The 12,239-nt window shown below is 42.8% G+C and overlaps 1 non-coding gene across 1 annotated transcript; it reads right to left on the bottom strand.

The window, feature by feature from the left end:
* Positions 1 to 10,304: 10,304 nt before the first annotated feature.
* On the bottom strand, positions 10,305 to 10,411 carry LOC113842462 (U6 spliceosomal RNA). The gene has a single exon (XR_003494997.1). It is a non-coding gene; the product is annotated as a U6 spliceosomal RNA (small nuclear RNA).
* Between the last annotated feature and the right edge of the window lie 1,828 nt (positions 10,412 to 12,239).

Below are 12,239 nucleotides of genomic sequence, written 5' to 3'. Positions count from 1 at the left end.
CATCATTGTGGGCTACCTGTATGAAGGCTGGAGCGCAGTGAAATGTTTTAATGGTTTAGTTACATTGGTAGTAGGGTGATGATTCATGGGGCAGTAGGGTCATGGTCTCACTAGACCATGTCCCTAAGCACCAGCTCTAACCTTTCCTTGAACACCCCCAGGGACGGTGATGCCACCACTTCCCTGGGCAACCCATTACAATGCCTGACTACTATTTTTGAGAAGAAATTTCTCCTGATTTCCAACCTAAACTTCCTCTGGTGCAACTTGATGCCATTCCCTCTTGTCTTATCACTAGTTACCTGTGAACAGAGGCCAACCTCCAGCTCCCCACAACTTCATTTCAGGTAATTGTAGAGAGCAATATGGTCACCCCTGAGCCTTCTCTCTGTGCTTGTGACAGGAAGTCATCTTTGAAATGCTTTAGTAATTTCCTAGACTCGCTTATTGAGGCTGGATATTCCCAGTCTCTGTCTGGGAAGATGAAGTCTCCCATAAGAATGTGGGCAAGTGATCCAGAGATTTCCTGTAATTGTCTATAGAATATATAGAATAGCTTGTCCATGCTATTACCCTGTGGGGGGGCTGTCGATAGTAGACACTCATGAAGACATCTGCTTTGCTACCTGTCCCCTTAATCCTTTCCTAAAGGTTCTTTACCATGTCATCCCTAAGAGCAGGGCTAATTAGCGATAATATTGTACTAAATCTATAAGATTTAAGAAATCTTTAAGAAAACCTTCTAAATATATATATATATATAGTATATATAATGCAGCGTTAGATATGTTCAAATAGGAACAGAATGTTGTATTACTTTGGAAATTATTATTAATAATAATAATAATAATAATACAAATCTGAAAATGATCCTTTAGAGAATTATGAAATCAAATCCAAGATCCAGAAACTAGCCTAGAACTTTGTTTCATATTAGATTGCAAGACACTGACATAACTAATTCTGGACATTTTAAATGAATTTTGCTTTTTAAACTTTTTGTATACTGTGACTTGTATGTATATGTCTGTGAGAAGGATTGGAGGATGGAAAGTGGAAAGATACACAGTGCAGAAACTGTACGTTCAAAAGCATATAGCTTTCCAGAAGCAAAATATAACAAAAATGATAACAAATTCCATGTGACATACTGTTTTCTGCTGAGAAATTACTACATTTTTGCACTCATTTGACTTTAAAACAACCAACCAAACAAACCAAACAAAACCAACCAACCAACCAACCAACCAGCAACAACAACAACAAAAAACAGGATTCTTCTCTTTCAAAAGTTTTTATCCATGTTATTTTTTTTTCCAAAGTATATACTATCACTTTCTTTTTTTGCCAGTTTTTCATGTTTTTGAAAAAGTGCATGCAGTGATTGATACAAAGTGTCAAGGGAAATGTTTCCCACTGAAATGTATAAAAGCGATTATTTGGGATTATAGTCTGGGATTGAACGTATTAAATTCTTTTATGTTTATTTAGATGGCCTGTCACCAGTTAGCTCTTTTCAGTTTTGTAAAGCTAACTCATAATCCTAGGTGGGACATAAAATCCACACTAATGAAGTAAATCTTGTCAAGGTCACCTTGCCAAAAAAATCAGATGTCATCATTTACTTATCACAGAATCATAGAACTACAGAATTGAAGGGGTTATGTATCAATTTTGAAATTGACTAACACTATTTTTGATTAAAATTGATTAAAATTGACTTACTCTATTTGTATTTTTCACCATGTTAGCAACCTTTCACCATGCTGGTCTTGTCCCAGCTGCTGGAAAGTCAGTCCCAGCCTCTAGAGCCCTATCTGGCATGCCAGAGATTTGAGGTCTCAAGGCACCTGCCTTCAGCAGCACCCCTCCAGGCCTCACAGACCACACCAGCACAGACAGCCCAGTTCTCTCCTGCCCTCAGGCTGGCGCAGACAGCAGCTCCCTGGTGCAGACACACATCCACCCCCTCCAGGCTCACCAGCACATGCACGCTCACAGGCACCCCAAGCACCAGCAGGGCCCCTCTGCCCACCCGGCACCCCTGTCCTCATCTCACCTGTCCCACGGGTCCCCTTCCTGCCGGCTGCTCCAGCAAATGCACACACACACCATGCACCTGGTGGTTTGGAGCAGACACAGACACTACCCTCAGCAGCCGGCACCAGGCAAACCAGCTGTGACCTGCAGCCCCTCACTCCCCTCACATACCCTATAGCTGGTGGGGGGGCACACATTGTTCCTACACCAGTGGCTGGGAGGAGAAGACCCTCACAGGCTCCAGGATCTGGCACCACATTCTGCTCACACACACACAGGTCTCACCAGTAGCTGCACTGAGTCCTTGCAACATACATACAGGACAAGCTACTGGGGAGTTGGTGCAGGGCTCAGCCAGACAAGCAGACTGACCAGCCCAGTTTGCTCTTACCACCTCCTCACTTGTGTTTTGTCAGTCATGTTTATCTTTGCATGTTCTGGTTTATAACTCCTTTGACCAGGTATCCTTAAAGGAGTATCTGGGAGTATTGGTGGATAGTCGGCTGAATATGAGGCAGCAGTGTGCTCAGGTGGCCAAGAAGGCCAACGGCATCCTGGCTTGCATAAGAAGCAGTGTGGCCAGCAGGTCTAGAGAGATAATCGTCCCCCTGTACTCAACTCTGGGGAGGCTGCACCTCAAGTACTGTGTTCAGTTTTGGGCCCCTTGTTACAAGAAGGACATCGAGGTGCTTGAGCGAGTCCAGAGAAGGGCAACAAAGCTGTTGAGAGGTCTGGAGAACAAGTCTGATGAGGAGCGGCTGAGGGAGCTGGGTTTGTTCAGCCTAGAGAAGAGGAGGCTCAGGGATGACCTTATTGCTCTCTACAGGTACCTTAAAGGAGGCTGTAGCGAGGTGGGGATTGGTCTGTTCTCCCATGTGCCTGGTGACAGGATGAGGGGGAATGGTGTAAAGTTGTGCCAGGGGTGCTTTACGTTGGAGATTAGGAAGAACTTCTTTACTGAGAGGGTTGTGAGGCATTGGAATGGGCTGCCTAGGGAAGTGGTGGAGTTACCAACCCTGGAGGTCTTTAAAAGATGTTTAGATGTTGAACTTAGCAATATGGTTTAGCAGATGACTTGTTAGTGTTAGTTCAGAGGTTGGACTTGATGATCTTGAGGTCTCTTCCAACCTAGACGATTCTGTGATTCTGTGATTCTGAGCACTCTCCTTGCAGCACTTACAGCCTTTATTAAATTATATATAAAGCAACTGAAGATACTGTTCCATTGTAGTTTGTACTCTTCCATCATCTTCATGAATGACAAAACAACTTTCTGTTTTCTCATGTATACTTTGTATCCCCATAGCTTATCAGTTATTTCCTTGTTGTTCCATTGTTCTGATTTACATACTTGTTTTGTGAATTACATCCCTTAAAATGTACACTGCACACATCACAGTTTCTTCATAAAATACATGTATTTAAAATTTCATGTTACAATTTGTTGAGAAAAAAATACATACATTTTGTTAGAGGTAATGAAATTATGACCTTAATGGAGGCTTTGGGACAGGATATCCACTGATGTAAAGAAGCACTGCTCTACTGACTTTATTGCTCTGGGCCTATAAATCCATGTCTTGTTCCCTGCTTGTATATCCTTGTCTTGCTTTATTGTCTTTCAACTTTGATGAGATGCATTAATACAATATACTTATGCCCAAGAGGTGTTCAGTTTTCTGTGCTTGTATTAAAAAAGAAGCATTTCTTTCTAAAATGGATTGATAACATCAAATGAAAAGATGATTGCATCAGTGCTTCATTACCTCGGTGACTTATTTTTATTAAAATAAATCTATGCATTTACTTGTTTCAGAAAAGAAAGACCACTCTTCATACAGATCTACTGGGCATTAGATTGCATTTTGTAGCCTATCAGATGCTTCATGACTGGAAAGAAGCAAGATACATAGAAACGTAGCTACTTACCAGCTAAGTAGATAATTAGAAAAGAAAGCAGCTTTGCAGCTGCACAGTGAAACACAAATGTTCCTCATTTTCCTGTTAAGCATCTGTTGCTTTATTGATGGGGATAAGAAACCAGAAGCTTCATACACCTTAGAATAACCAGAAGCACTGAGGCATTTATCCTTTGTCAGACATAGAATTTCAGTGTCTGCAGAATTTGTGCGTATCTATTATTACTTCACTGACTGGCTTGTCTTTTTGCCTCCAAAAGTCTGTGTTGCTGATTCTGGCTCAGTCCAGAAACACAAGTCCAGACCCACCCCCCTGCCCCCTCCCCCAACAAAAAAACAAATACCCCACCACTTTCTAATGTATTTAAGCTGTATTTAGGCCCAAGAAGGAAATATGGGAATAACAAACTATATTCACACTTGTTACTATCCTTAGCAAAAAATACAGGAAAGTTTTTATGTCCCATAGCACTAAAAGATTATGAGGTAATTGAAGTCTCCAAATAGGTCAAAAACAGTTATAATTTTCAGACAGTAATTTGGGGTGTATAATTAAGTAGCAAAATCATTAGCAATTTTAGAGACATCACAATGTGCTGAATTTACGTATTTCAGCTGCAAATATAATAATTTGTACTTTAATTTAATTTATTTAAAAGTACTGATGGAGTTTCACCAATCAATTACCAAATATACTCATATTTTCTTCAAAGAATGACTGCTAAACATAAAAAGTACTTGAATATTTTGAAAATAAAAGAAAAAAATATAAAGTTTTTGAACATCCTTGATTTATTTATACCTTTGACCTTATGAAACTGTCATACATTTTTCATTTTAAAAGTGATTTCCTCTTTTGAACCTTGTTGTTTCACTCAGTGTGTCCTAAATCTTTCATTTCAGGTAACAGATAATTGCACTACAAATAAAGAATTTAAATTTTCTCATACTGGATGAATCTGATCATTTACTGAAGGAATAGTAGAAAACTCTGATGAAGCTGCTTTCCAGCAACAAATGCTGTGAACAAATATATAACATAAATGATTTTGATATTCTATAAATTTTTAATGAGTTAAAAAAAGGATAACCTCTGATATCAACATTGCCTTTCTAATTTTGTAGCAGAATATATATATCTATTCCCCTCCTCCCTCCTCTTTTCATATTACAAATTGTCATTGAAACAGTAGATTTAAAAGAACATTGAAATAAAGAAACTTGAAAGGACTAGAACTTTCACGTTAGCATAATTGAATTTCATGTGAAGAAGGCTATGTTTTTCACAGCTTTATGTATATCAAGGAGAGCCTGCCACACACTGGCTCTTTTTGCTTTTCTTCATTTATTTTTGTTAATAATTATGACTGTAGACTCACTGAGATCAAATAACACCATTAACAACATCCAAAATCAAAATGTAAACTTCCAGTACACATGGTAATAAGCACCAGTGATCCTGGATATCCTGCCCAGCTCTTCTTTACTCCCACCTTTTACTGAGGCTTTGAAGAATTTATTAGAGCTCGGACTGACTAATATGGACCCCCCTATGAGACCCAAAAGGTACAGTGGCTTTGAAAGATTGAAATCTGTATATTTAAAAACCCTTAAGGTTCTATTAAGAAGTGCTTGCAAGCATTTTTTTCTTCACAAATTCAATTATATCAAATTGACCCTGCTACCTGACTAGTCCTTATTTTTTGTGTCTTATGTGAGTTTAAATAAAATGAATTTGTATCTCACCTTTTTCCATCCTAACAGCATTATTTCCACTTTGATTTCTCAATCATGCAAAGAAATAGGGTTCTAGAAAAAATGCCATGCCTATAGTCTGGCAGACAAAAGAGATCCAGGCAGAGAGTCCTTCACTTTTTCATCAGATATGTAGACAATAGCCAGAGTTAGATGAGAGGAGCCTCATCTTCACATTCACTTGTTCATGACATCTGCACATATTATTTTCTCATGGTTGAATAAAAAAATTAGAGCTGTCTGTTAGGGACCCCTGGACAGTCCTGGTCAGGCAGAGACCATACTTTACCATTCCATTTCCCATTTCTTCCTGCTCCTTTTGCTGCCTTTCTGCCTCCCTTTCAATGCCACAATCATCTTCTAAGCAAACAGCCCATCCTCAATTATTTTTTTCTCCTCTAATACCAACTTTAGTATTTCTACTAGTATTAATTAGGTTTTCTTTACTTTTCATGGTATTACTATTGGGGTTACCAAGGCAGTGCTGGACTCTGCTCTTGAAAGATCCCTCAATGATCTCCTTCAGCTGTCTATCTTGAATAAATCCCACTCTGCAGTAGAGCTAGCCTTCATGGTGTGATCAGTAGTTTTATGGAGCACACCACCTTAGAGTGTGGTCATGCAGCACATATGGGACAATAAGGTGATCAGGCCCAGTCAACATGGGTTTAGGAAAGACAGCTCCTGCTTGACTAATCTGATCTCCTTCCATGACAAAGTGACCCATTTAGTGGATGAGGGAAAGGCTGTGGATGTTGTCTACCTAGACTTTGGTAAAGCTTTTGACACTATTTCCCACGGCATTCTCCTGGAGAAATTGGCTGTTCATGGCTTGGGTGGGTATATATTTCTCTGGGTAACGAACTGTTTGGGTGGCTGGGACCAAAGAGTCGTGGTGAATGGAGTTAAATACACTTAGTGACCATTCACAATTCCTGTCCCCAAGGGCTCTGTATTGGGACCGATTTGTTTTAATATCTTCATCAATGATCTGGATGAGGGAATCATGTGCACCCTCAGTAAGTTTGCAGACAACAACAACACCACAAGTGTTGATCTGCTTGAGGGTAGCAAGGCACTGCAAAGGTATCTGTATTGACTGGATCAATGGGCTAAGATCAACAGTACTGGGTTCAACAAGGCTAAGTGCCAGGTCCTGCATGTGGGACATAACAAACCCCATGCAGTGCTACAGGCTGGGCGAAGAGTGGCTAGAAAGCCGCTTGGCAGAAAAGGATGTGGGGGTATTGGTCAACAGAGATCTGAATATGAGCAAGGAGTGTGCTCAGGTGGCCAAGAAGACCAACAGCCTCTGGCTTGTATCAGAAATAGCATGGCCAGCAAGACTTGTGAAATGATTGCCCCCCTATATTCAGCTCTGGAGAGGCTGCACCTTGAATATTGTGTTTAGTTTTGGGTCCCACACTACAAGAAACCCATCAAGGTGCAGGAGTGTATCCAAAGAACAATGAAGCTAATGACAGATCTAGAGAACAAGTCTTATGAGGAGCAGCTGAGGGAGCGGGGGTTGTTTAGCTTGATGAAAAGGAGGCTCAGAGGAGACCTTATCATGATCTACAATTACCTTAAAGGAGGCTGTAGCGAGGTGGGGATTAGGCTCTTCTCTGAGGCACCAAGTGAAAAGACAAGAGGAAATGGCCTTAAGTTGCATGAGGGAAAGTCTAGATTGGATTTTAGGATAAAACTCTTCACCAAAGTGGTTGTGAATTATTGGAACAGGCTGCCCAGGGAAGTGGTTGAGTTTGGTTAAGTACCTCTCTAGAGGTACATGTATTTAAAAGATGTGTGGATGTAGTGCTTACGATTCTGGTTTAGTGGTCAATCTGGCAGTGCTAGGTTAACCATTGGACTAGATGATCTTAGAGGCCTTTTCCCACCTAAATGATTTCATGATTCTATTCTACTCAATCTGTTTCTCACATTAAGGTTATTGACTATTTTTTTTTTTCTGTCATGTCACATGTTATTCCTTGTGCCAGGTCCTGTGATGAAGGCATGACTAAAATTCAGGTAAACAAAACCAGAACTGATTCATATTGCTTGATCACAGAATCACAGAATCACAGAATTTCTAGGTTGGAAGAGACCTCAAGATCATCGAGTCCAACCTCTAACCTAACACTAACAGTCCCCACTAAACCATATCCCTAAGCTCTACATCTAAACGTCTTTTGAAGACTTCCAGGGATGGTGACTCCACCACCTCCCTGGGCAGCCTGTTCCAATGCCTCACAACCCTTTTGATAAAGAAGTTCTTCCTAACATCTAACCTAAAACTCCCCTGGCACAACTTTAGCCCATTCCCCCTCGTCCTGTCACCAGGCACGTGGGAGAACAGGCCAACCCCCACCTCTCTACAGCCTCCTTTGAGGTATCTGTAGAGAGCGATAAGGTCGCCCCTGAGCCTCCTCTTCTCCAGGCTGAACAAGCCCAGCTCCTTCAGCCGCTCCTCATAGGACTTGCTCTCCAGGCCCCTCACCAGCTTCGTCGCCCTTCTTTGGACCCGCTCAAGCACCTCGATGTCCTTCTTGTAGTGAGGGGCCCAAAACTGAACACAATACTTGAGGTGCGGCCTCACCAGAGCCGAGTACAGGGGGACGATCACCTCCCTAGCCCTGCTGGTCACGCTGTTTCTGATACAAGCCAGGATGCCGTTGGCCTTCTTGGCCACCTGAGCACACTGCTGGCTCATATTCAGCCAACTGTCCACCATCACTCCCAGGTCCTTCTCTGCCTGGCAGCTCTCCAACCATTCCTCTCCCAGCCTGTAGCTCTGCTTGGGGTTATTGCGCCCCAGGTGCAGGACCGGGCACTTGGCCTTGTTGAACTTCATACAGTTGACCTCAGCCCATCCGTGCAGCCTATCCAGATCCTCCTGCAGAGCCTTCCTACCCTCGAGCAGATCGACACACGCACCTAGCTTGGTGTCATCTGCAAACTTACTGAGGGTGCACTCAATGCCCTCATCCAGATCATTGATGAAGATGTTAAAGAGGACCGGCCCCAGCACCGAGCCCTGGGGGACGCCACTAGTGACTGGCCTCCAACTGGACTTGACTCCATTTACCACAGCTCTTTGGGCCCGGCTATCCAGCCAGTTTCTAACCCAACGAAGCGTGCACCAGTCCAAGCCAAGAGCAGCTAGTTTCTTGAGGAGAATGCTGTGGGAGACGGTGTCAAAAGCCTTGCTGAAGTCAAGGTAGACCACATCCACAGCCTTTCCCTCGTCCACCCAGCGCGTCACTTTGTCGTAGAAGGAGATCAGGTTCATCAAGCAGGATCTGCCTTCCATAAACCCATGCTGACTGGGCCTGATCGCCTGCTTGCCCTTCAAGTGCCGCATGATGACTCCCAAGAGGATCTGCTCCATGAGCTTCCCTGGTACTGAGGTCAAAATGACAGGCCTGTAGTTCCCCGGGTCTGCCCTCCGGCCCTTCTTGTAGATGGGCGTCACATTTGCTAGTCGCCAGTCAGCTGGGACCTCCCCCGATAGCCAGGACTGCTGATAAATGATGGATAGGGGCTTGGCCAGCTCCTCTGCCAGTTCTCTCAGTACCCTTGGGTGGATCCCATCCGGCCCCATCGACTTGTGCACATCCAAGTGCCGTAGCAGGTCACCAACCAGTTCTTCGTGGATGGTGAGGGCCACAGCCTGCTCCCCATCCCCTTCCACCAGCTCAGGGTGCTGGGTATCCAGAGAACAACCGGTATTGCCGCTAAAGACTGAGGCAAAGAAGGCATTAAGCACCTCTGCCTTTTCCTCATCTCTTGTAACTAAGTTTCCCCCTGCATCCAGTAAAGGATGGAGATTCTCCCTAGTCCTCCTTTTTGTGTTGATGTATTTATAAAAGCGTTTTTTGTTATCTTTAACGGCAGTAGCCAGATTGAGCTCCAGATGAGCTTTGGCCTTCCTAATTTTGTCCCTGCACAGCCTCGCTACATCCTTATAGTCCTCCCTAGTGGCCTGCCCTCTTTTCCAATGATTATAAACCCTCTTTTTTCTCCTAAGCTCAAGCCACAGTTCTCTGTTGAGCCAGGCTGGTCTTCTTCCCCGCTGGCTCATCTTTGGGCACATGGGAACAGACCACTCCTGCGCCATAAGGATTTGCCTCTTGAAGAGCGCCCAGCCTTCCTGAACCCCTCTGCCCTTCAGAACCGCCTCCCAAGGGATTCCACCAACTAGTGTCCTGAGCAGCTCAAAGTCAGCCCTCCGAAAGTCCAATACAGTGGTTTTACTGGTCCCCTTCCTGGCCTCGCCAAGAATAGTGAACTCCACCATCTCGTGGTCGCTCTGCCCAAGACAGCTCCCGACAATCACATCCTCCACCAGTCCTCTGTTTGTGAAGAGAAGGTCTAGCGGGGCACCCCCCCTGGTAGGTTCACTAATCAGCTGCGTCAGGAAGCTATCTTCCACTTTCTCCAGAAACCTCCTAGACTGCTTTCTCTGGGCTGTGTTGTGCTTCCAGGATATGTCAGGGAAGTTGAAGTCCCCCACGAGTACAAGCGCTGAAGATTTTGCAACTTCTGTCAGCTGTCTGTAGAACTCCTCATCCGTCTCCTCATCCTGGAAAAAATATGGAACTCTTCACGAATTTGCGTGTCATCCTTGCACAGGGGCCATGCTAATCTTCTCTGTATCGTTCCAATTTTAGTATATGTGCTGCCGAAGCGAGCACAAGTTAATCATAGGTAGAAAGTGTACCTTCTGCTATGGCTGTCCTAAAGATCATAGGAAGGTATAGATCTGGATTGAAACAGAGCATCATCAACTTTTCTTGTTTAAATAAAGCACCATAGACTTTCTGTAAAAAAGAATTCATGCTTTTCCAGATGACTAATATATTTTGGCATGAGGTATGTACCTGGTCTGGCTAGGTTGTAGACAACTTTCCCCACAGAAGCCCATATAGTGCTGCACTTGTAGCTAGAACAGCACTGGTATCACACCAGTGGTTTGTCTGTTGTTGAGCAGCACTGACACAGTACCAAGACTCTCTCCAAACCTCCCAGAGCCAGTAGACTGGGAATGGGCAAGAGGCATGGGGGGCACATCACCAGGGCAGCTGACCTAAACCAACCAAAGTGATATTTCGTATCGTATGTTGTAACACACAGCAATAAAAGGTGGGAAAGGGGAATTACAAGGGGAAGAGGGGAGAGGAAGATGGAGATGCTCTCATTATGCATACATTTGTTCTCCCAAACAACTGCTACATGTGTTGAGGTCCTAGTTCCCATGATGTGGCCAAATATCACTTCTTGATGGGAAATAGAGATTGTTTTCTCTCTTTCTCTGCTTCCACATGGTCTTTGTTTGTTTTTCTTTTTCTTGTCCCTTTAATTAACCATATCTCAACACACGAAACTTGTTCTTTCCCATCATAGTTTCTCATTCTTCCCTCCCTTTGATGGTGGGGTGGGGCGGTGGAAGTGAGACAGCACTTGTGGAGTTTAGCTGTCCATCAGGGTTAATGCGTTATTTTGTACTTTGTCATATTTTAAATTTCTGATGATGCTTCTGGAAGTTATCACACCATTTTGCCACAAAGAGAAACATAGAAGATTCTCTCTGAGAATCAGGAAACTTTTTTTTTTTTTTTTTTTTTTTTTATAGTGCAAGAAGGAGATCTTCAAAAGCCATTTGGATGTGGCCATGAACCACATGGCCTACGCCTTGTTTTTGCACAGGAGACAGACCACATGACCTCCAGAAGTACCTTCCAACCTCAACTGTTCTGTGATTCAGTCATGATGACATTGCTTACATTTATTTGTTTATAGTACTTAAAATCTGATTTACATGGTTGCCTTTATTACTCCACTGTCTTCTTGACTGCATGTCTTCCCCACCTTGGAATTCTGATTCATTCGTTACTAAATCTCTTAGACCTCTGGGCTGACTTATACCAACAGATATGGGACTGCTTATTAACTGTAACAGGTATTTTCTTTGCTTCTGCATTGGTAGATCAGAAACTCTGTTACACTTTCTAATCTTCTAGAAAAGATACACATTCAACACTGGAGTTTCCAGGCTAAAAGCAGAAAAACTAAACTTGCAACTTCTCTGGCTTTTGGATTTTTATCTTCTTACCCATGATTATATTAAAAACAGGTCAGAAAAATATTGCTATAAAATTGCATGTATCTGCACTGCCTAAAAAAATAGTCTGTGTTGGCAGTCAGAGATTGACTTTTGCATTTGGGATACCTCCTGTTATGTTAGATGAACTCCATGCAAGGATTTTCTACAGCATACGAGGGCTTACAATAGGACCTAATCAATCTATCCCAATTTCAAGCAAAATATTACACATCCCTTACTGCAAACACAAAACCTCTGTTCACTGTGAATAATAAAAGGAGGGTAGAAGGACAAAACTGCACAATTTCCTAACCTCTGAAAATTGTATCTTTGTATTTTCTACTTTGATACAACAAAATAATTTAAATATATGAATCAGAACTATCAGCAGTAAATGTGCAGTTATAATGAACTGCATC

The sequence above is a fragment of the Anas platyrhynchos genome, chromosome 1, assembly GCF_047663525.1.
Source record: "Anas platyrhynchos isolate ZD024472 breed Pekin duck chromosome 1, IASCAAS_PekinDuck_T2T, whole genome shotgun sequence".
Lineage (NCBI taxonomy): Eukaryota > Metazoa > Chordata > Aves > Anseriformes > Anatidae > Anas > Anas platyrhynchos.
Note: the sequence above shows the minus strand (reverse complement) of the source record. Positions and strands in the feature narration are given on the sequence as shown.